The sequence below is a fragment of the Myotis brandtii genome, unplaced genomic scaffold (genome assembly GCF_000412655.1).
Source record: "Myotis brandtii unplaced genomic scaffold, ASM41265v1 scaffold516, whole genome shotgun sequence".
Lineage (NCBI taxonomy): Eukaryota > Metazoa > Chordata > Mammalia > Chiroptera > Vespertilionidae > Myotis > Myotis brandtii.
The window spans coordinates 167240-175014 of record NW_005369676.1 but is presented as its reverse complement, the minus strand read 5'-3'; positions in this window follow the sequence as shown (position 1 = coordinate 175014).

Genomic DNA, 7775 nt, shown 5'->3' with positions numbered 1-7775 from the left:
AGCAGGGGGGGGAGTTAGGGGCAATCAGGCCTGCACACAGAGGCAGTGAGGGGCGATCAGGCTGGCAGGTGGGGGACAGTTAGGGGTGAGCAGGCAGGCAGGCAGATGAGCAATTAGGAGCCAGTGGTCCAGGACTATGAGAGGGATGTCCGAGTGCCAGTTTAGGCCCGATCCCGGGCCTAAACTGGCAGTCGGACATCCCCCGAGGAGTCCCGAATTGGAGAGGGTGCAGGCTGGGCTGAGGCCACCATCCCCCCCCACATGCATGAATTTCACGCACCAGGCCTCTAGTACTTATATAAACTAATAATGAATATACTGAGATAAACTTGGTGTCACAGCTCATAAACAATGTAGAAAATATTTTATTCCTTTTTAGCCTATGATAACTGTCACCAATCTCAATGAAAAACTATTCCAATTATCAGACTTTCTATTTTTTGAATTAGTAAGTTTTAGTAATTTAAATCAGGCCTTTGATTTCTAGGCTGTCTCCATGGTAACCCAGTTGGAAATCTTTATGGTAGCTATGTGGATCAGAACATGTTCCACAGCCATCCTTACTTATGGGAAACTGCCAGTGGCTATTTATTTTTCATTTCTAACAAGTTTCAGAACAGCTTATTAGAGCTAAATTATTAACCCCTAAATTTTTGTCTTGAAGGATAGTTAGACCTTTAAATTTCATACTGATCTCAACTTGACATGACACCACTAAACCCCCTCAATCCCATGTTCTCTATTCTGGTGTAGCCAGGGTCCAAATTTCTTGATTCCATGGGAAATCCAAACTTCTCAGAGGCAGAACTTGTGGCAGCCAATCTGGTTATTGTCCATAACCCTAATGTGCCCTCTATGATTCATGCATTTTCATGACCTTATGATTTTCTATCTTCTTCAAGTCAGGGATATACTTTTTCAGCTAATCTGTCACTTCACTTGAATAAAGTTGTGGGTCATAAATATGACCCACCTCTGAGTAATAAGAACATAAAGTCTAAGAGGAGGAAGGGGGGATTAGAGCACTCAGTTCTTCATTGCCTGTCATCTCATTCCCTGGCAGCTCATTATACAGGGCTGCCAAGTCCCTAGTTAAGATGTCAGGGTACAATGAAAACTATATTTACTAAAAACTTTATTTCTAATAGACACCCAAGGAACATAAGGCAGTGGCAGAGAATAATCGGCTGACAGTACATTTTTTTTCCTATTTACTTCATTATTTATCCTTTACTTGCAACTGTCAGAACATATTTGTGTGTGTGCCCATTTAAAAACACTGGCAGGAGTTAGTAGAAATTTAGTTTTCAGTTTTTCTTTAATTGTGGTAGCATGGTGGAATTATCCTTCTTCATGTCCTAAAGAGAAATAACCTGCAGGAATCTGCAGTCAGGAGCTTCAGGTAAGCTGACTACAGAAAAGAAATCCTCTCATAAAAACAGTGTAGCGCTTTAACATCTCATTTTCCTTTGTATACTCTTATAATCCTCTCTTTTTTCTTTCCTTGAAAAATATTTTTATTTTAAATTCGTAATTTCTCCTCATATCTTTAATTATCTTTAGATAAACTACAATTCTGGGTTCCTTGGTTTATCTAGCTGTGGCAGAGATAACTAGCTGACTACCACACATTTACATAGTGGACAACTTCTGAGCCAGAGACTACCCTTCTCAGATCCCCTTGAATCAAAGTAGGTCGTATGACTAGTTTTCACTAATAGAATGTGAACAGAAGTTATGTTTCTCTTCTGAGCTGGAGTTTAAAAAATGGTTGTGTATTCTCTGATTTTTCTTCTCAGTACCTCTGGCTAGATTCAAAGATCTCTGAGGCCCAAATGGATGGTAGAGCCACAGGACAGAAAATGCCTATCCTAAATTACCATGTGAAGATAGTTCATAAACACCAATTTGGATTGTACCATAAATTTCTCTTGCATTAAGCCACTAGCATTTTAAAGTTTATTTATTATAAAAGCTATGGATAATTACCTGATACAAGGTATTTAAGTACAGTTTTTTATTGATCTTGTATAAGTTGGCTGCTTTGTGTCTTCCTTTGCTCCTTCTTACTATCCCATTATTTTTGAAGTGAATAGCTAATGGGATGGATAAGATTGAAGGTAGAGGGCAGAAGGAAGAGAGAATGAATTATGCTTTGAGGATATCAATATGAATTCTTTCTGAGAATTTCAAATGAAGATGTCAAGTAGGAATTTAGACATTTGCCTCTGGATTTCAGAGGAGGTAGACATTTCAAAGTCAGTAGTATAATACACTTAACTCCAAAATAATTGTTGATATTATCTAGGAAAATAAAGTAGAGAATGGAGAAGTAAGCCTAAGTTTAAGCCTTAAGGTTCCTCAACATTAGGGGTTGGGTAGGGAAAGTGTTTGAGATAGAGTGAGAGGGAAAATAGAAATAAAATCAGGAAAGTATGAGGTCAAAGAAGCCATGAGAGAAGAGTTTTTCAAGGAGGAATGAATAGCCACAATTTTGAATGCTTACTGACTGGTGACCTTGACAAGAAACATTTCATGAGGAAGATGATGGGAAGCCAGAGTAGAGTGGTTGAGGATAGAACTACAAGTGAGAAATTAGAAAATGTCTTGTGTAAAAGACCCTTTCAAGAAATTACAAAGGAAGAGGATCAAGGAAATAAGGTAGAGTAGGAGGGCATGTGGGATGTGGTGTTAAGTAAGGTTTTCTAAAGATGAAAAGCATTATTATATTTTATTGGAAATGATCCAGTGGGAGAGGGAGAGAAATAATACAGGATTATTCAACCCTGACAGTGTCTAACTGTTGAACATGAAGCAGAAGCAGTGCAGTTTCTTCTTTCTCCATGGAGCCATCCCTGATTGATCTAGCCTACAGCAACCTCTACCTCCTGCAGCCTTCTATGAAATGGAAAATGTGTATGGCTTGTCATATACTTGCCCTGCACAGCTTAGTATGATGGAAGCACCAATGCTTGGAGTTAGAAGGACTGGGGTTGAATCTTCTTCTATTCACTTTCCAACCCTTCTCTAGGCACATCTCTTTCCACTTCCTTCTCACTTTCTATTCCAAACTACTCTAATATACTTGAATTTCATGTATATTGCCTCCATAAATTCTTGACCTCTGCAGGTGCCATTCCCCTAGTCAGGTATGCCCATTTCCTCTTCTCCTCCTCTAAGAATGAATAAATTCTACTCATCAAGCTCAAGAATCTTTTATTTATTTTTTAAAATATTTTTATTGACTTCAGAGAGGAAGGGAGAGGGAGAGAGAGATAGAAACATCAGTGATGAGAGAGAGAATCATTAATCAGCTGCCTCCTGCACACCCCCTACTGGGGATGTGCCCGCTACCAAGGTACATGCCCTTGGGAATCGAACCTAGAAACATCGATGAGAGAGAAACATCGATCAGCTGCCTCCTGCACACCCCCTACTGGGGATGTGCCCGCAACCAAGGTACATGCCCTTGACCGGAATCGAACCTGGGACCCCTCAGTACACAGGCTGATGCTGTATCCACTGAGCCAAACCAGTTAGGGCAAGGCAAGAATCTACACTAATAAAAGAGAAACATGCAAATTGACTGTCCCCACTATGCCCACCAGCCAATCAGAGCTATATGCAAATTAGCCCAACAAAAATGGTGGTTAATTTACATACACAGGCGTGGAGTGAAGACTAAAGACAGCGTAGAAGGAAGCCAAGCACTGCAGAAGGGAGTGAAGCGGCGGAGAAGGGACCGGAACCGAGGCAGCAGACACGGGAGGGAGCGAAGCGGCGGAGAAGGGAGGGAGCGAGGCAGCCGAGAAGGGAGAGTCTAGGCACATCTCTTTCCACTTCCTGCTCCCTTCTCTGCTTCGCTCCGGCCTCAGGAAGCCCTATTCTTGCAGGAATAGGCCCGAGGAAGCCCTATTCTTGCAGGAATCTTCCTGCAACGGGCCTCTAGTCTTTTATATAATTCTTCCTTGGGTTCTATAGTTATAAACTTCTCCAGTGTGCTCCCACAGAACCACAGTATTCTTCTGTAGTAGCCCTTGTCACACTGAAGCACAATTGTCCTAACTAGTCTTTTTCTCCAATAGACCTTGAACATCTTGACTATAGAGATCATGCCCCATTTATCTTTGGATCCCAAGTGACTTTCCCATCATAGGCATTCAAAAAATGTGGAATACATGAATGAGTAAATGAACTAGGCAATAGATTGATTATTGTTTCATGAGGTCAGTTATTATTAATAACCTTTATTTACCCAGTGACTAAATAATATCTTTTTTTAAATGAGGTGCTCAGATATACCCTGTATTTAATTACATATTATACTGTTATGAAAAAGGCTAAAGAAATGTCCATCTACTGCTAGAAAGTAAAACATAAGATGATATGACTTATGAAACTTTAAGAAATAGAAAAGGAACTGAAATTGGGCAGAAGAAATACAATTTATGATTAAATTGTTTGTAAAAAAAAAACCTTTTAGTTTTAAAGAAACCAAGGGATATTTACAGTGGTGAGAAAATTATTTCTCATGAAATTAATAAATGAATATCTGCTACACTGTTAGAGGAGTGATTATTTTAAATTATTGATAAAAAATACCTTTCTAGTTTAGCTTTTATTGACATGAAATTGTTGTTTTAATCTCCCTTTGAGGTGTAATGGAAGTTGGGAGGGTATTGTGTCTCATTTTCAGGGTAATTTACCTTATTAAATATGTCACTTTTTAGTGATACCATTTGTGAATTAGCTGAAGGTGATTTGAAAAGCCAAACTTATAATTTAAAGTAATAAGCAGCCATTTGTTTTATGAAATCAATCACCTTGCAGGCTCTGTGATTGAAAGGTGTTCCTAGAGAATTGCTGGGATCTCTCAGTTGCCTCATAATTAGTACTGAAAACTTTAGAAGTTCAAAGTGACAACAACATATTGTATTGATGATAACAAACTCATGTTCCATAAGTTGTCAGGAGGAATTGGAGGAAATTAAGTTCTTATGGAAAATTATCAGCATGACTAAATGTGACTTAAAATACTAGAGGAGAATTTTCTTGTGTTTTTCTCCCATATCTATAATAATAAAAGCATAATATGCTAATTAGACTGGACAGCCGAACGATCTTCCAGACGTCCTTCCGGACAGCCTTCTGGATGAAGCCATGGTAGCGAGGGCTGAGGCAGAGGTGGCTACCACAGTGGGTGGGGGCCAAGGCAGAGGCAGTTAGGGGCAATCAGGCAGGCAGGAAGAGTGGTTAGGGGCAATCAGGCAGGCAGGCGAGCAGTTAGGGGCAATCAGGCAGGTAGGCAGAGGCAGTTAAAGGGATTTGGCAGGCAGGTGAGTGGTTAGGAATGATCAGGCAGGCAGGCAGAATGGTTAGGGATGATCAGGAAGGCAGGCAGGAGAGCGATTAGGAGCCAGCAGTCCCAGATTGAGAGAGGGATGTCTGCCTGCCGGTTTAGGTGCAATCCTGCAGAGATTCCTGTGGGATCGGGCCTAAACCGGCAGTCGGACATCCCCTGAGGGGTCCCAGATTGAGAGAGGGTGCAGGCCGGGCTGAGGAGAACCCCTACCACCCCCGGTGCATGAATTTTATGCACTGGGCCTCTAGTTTAAAAATAAACTTTCACCAATATGAGCAAACGTTTTCTAAGGAAAGTGATGGCAAATGACAAAAAGTTAACTTCATATTATCAAAATGTTTGTTAGGTCTTTATAAAACTCACTTAATGGTTGAAGAAATTAGAGATAAAATGAAAAACTTTGGGTGCTTAATACCAGAATATAAACATTAGATTCCTAACTCTAAAATCATTTCATATGTCATCTCATATTTTTAAAGCACATTTTGTCACAGAGTTGAAATACAGAATTTCACAAATCTATTTCTTCTTTGGAGAAGTATCTATTTAGGTTCTTTGCCCATTTTTTAATTGGATTGTTTGTATTCCTTTTGTGAAATTGTATGATTTCCTTATATATTTTGGAAATTAACCCTTTATCAGATGTATAATTGGCAAATATGTTCTTCCATACAGTGGGTTTCCTTTTCATTTTGTTGATGGTATCTTTTGCTGTGCAAAAGCTCTTTAGTCTGATATAGTCCCATTTGTTTATTTTCTCCTTAGTTTTCCTTGCCCTAGGAGATGTATCCATAAACATATTGCTATGAGAGATGTCAGAGATTTTACTGCCTATGGTTTCTTTTAAGATTTTTATGCTTTCATGACTTACATTTAAGTCTTTTATCCATTTTTAGTTTATTCTTGTGTATGGTGTAAGTTGGTGATCTAGTCTTTCTTTCTTTTTTTTTGCATGTACTTGTCCAATTTTTCCAACACCATTTATTGAAGAGACTGCCTTTATTCCATTATATGCTCTTGCCTCCTTTGTCAAATATTAATTGAGTGTAATGGCTTGGCCAAGAGACATATGAAAAAATGTTCAAAGTCACTAATCATCAGAGAGTTGCAAATTAAAAGACAATGAGGTATCACCTCACACCTGTCAGAATGTCTACCATCAACAAATTAACAGATGACAAGTACTGGTGAGGATGTGGAGAAAAGAGAACCCTATTACCTGCTGGTGGGAATGCAGACTGCTGCAGCCACTGTGAAAAACAGTATAGAGTTTCCTCAAAAAGTTAATAATGGAACTCCCATTTGACCCAGTGATCCTACTTCTTGGAATACATCCTAAGAAACCTGAAACACCGATCAGAAAGAATACATGCACCCCTGTGCTCATAGCAGAGCAATTTACAATAGCTAAGATTTGGAAACAACCCAAGGGCCCATCATAGATGAGTGGATAAAAAAACTGTGGTACATTTACACCATGGAATAGTATGCAGTGGTAAAAAATAAGGATCTCTTACCATTTAGGACAGAATGCCTGGAAAGTATTATGCTAAGCAAAATAAACCAGTCAGAGAAAGATAAATATCATATGATCTCACTCATATGTGGAATCTAATGAACAAAGTAAATTGATGAACAAAATAGATCCAGAGACATAGAAGCATGAAATAGACTTCAAATCTCAGAAGGAAGGCAGGAGTGGAGAGTTTAGTGGGGAGAGATTAACTCAGGAACTTATATGCATAGCCCATGGACAAAGACAACAGTGTGGTGAAGGCCTGGGAGGAGTGGGTGGAGGGTGGAGGGTTTCAATGGGAATAAAAAGGGGGAGAGGCATCTGTAATACTTTAAACTATAAAGATAAATTAAAAATGAATTCCACAAATCTATTCAATAGATTAAGATGTGGGTACAGAGGGGTGACACATGGAGTCATTAGTTGTAGGGCCTAGCACAGCATACACTGGGAGCCTGTTAGAAATGCAGAATGTGAAATCTGAGCTAATTCATATGCACATTAGAATTTGAGAAGCACTGCTCTAGGTTGTCAACTCTAAGATTTAAGTTCAGATGCCCTGGTCTTGTTGCTCAGTTGGTTAGAGCAGTGGTCTGCAAACAGCGGCTCGCGAGCCACATGCGGCTCTTTGGCCCCTTGAGTGTGGCTCTTCCACAAAATACCACGTGCGGGTGTGCACGTACAGTGCGATTGAAACTTCGTGGCCCATGTGCAGAAGTCGGTTTTTGGCCTGGGCGAGTCTATTTTGAAGAAGTGGTTCGGAATTGGGGAGTGTCGGTCGGTCGGCCGAGGGATATGCAGCGCGGGGGAGACGCTTGCGATTCATGCATGAGTTGAGTGAGCCAGTCAGTCAGCAGTCTCATTGTGCAGTGGTTAGTGCTAGTCGCGTCTGCAAAT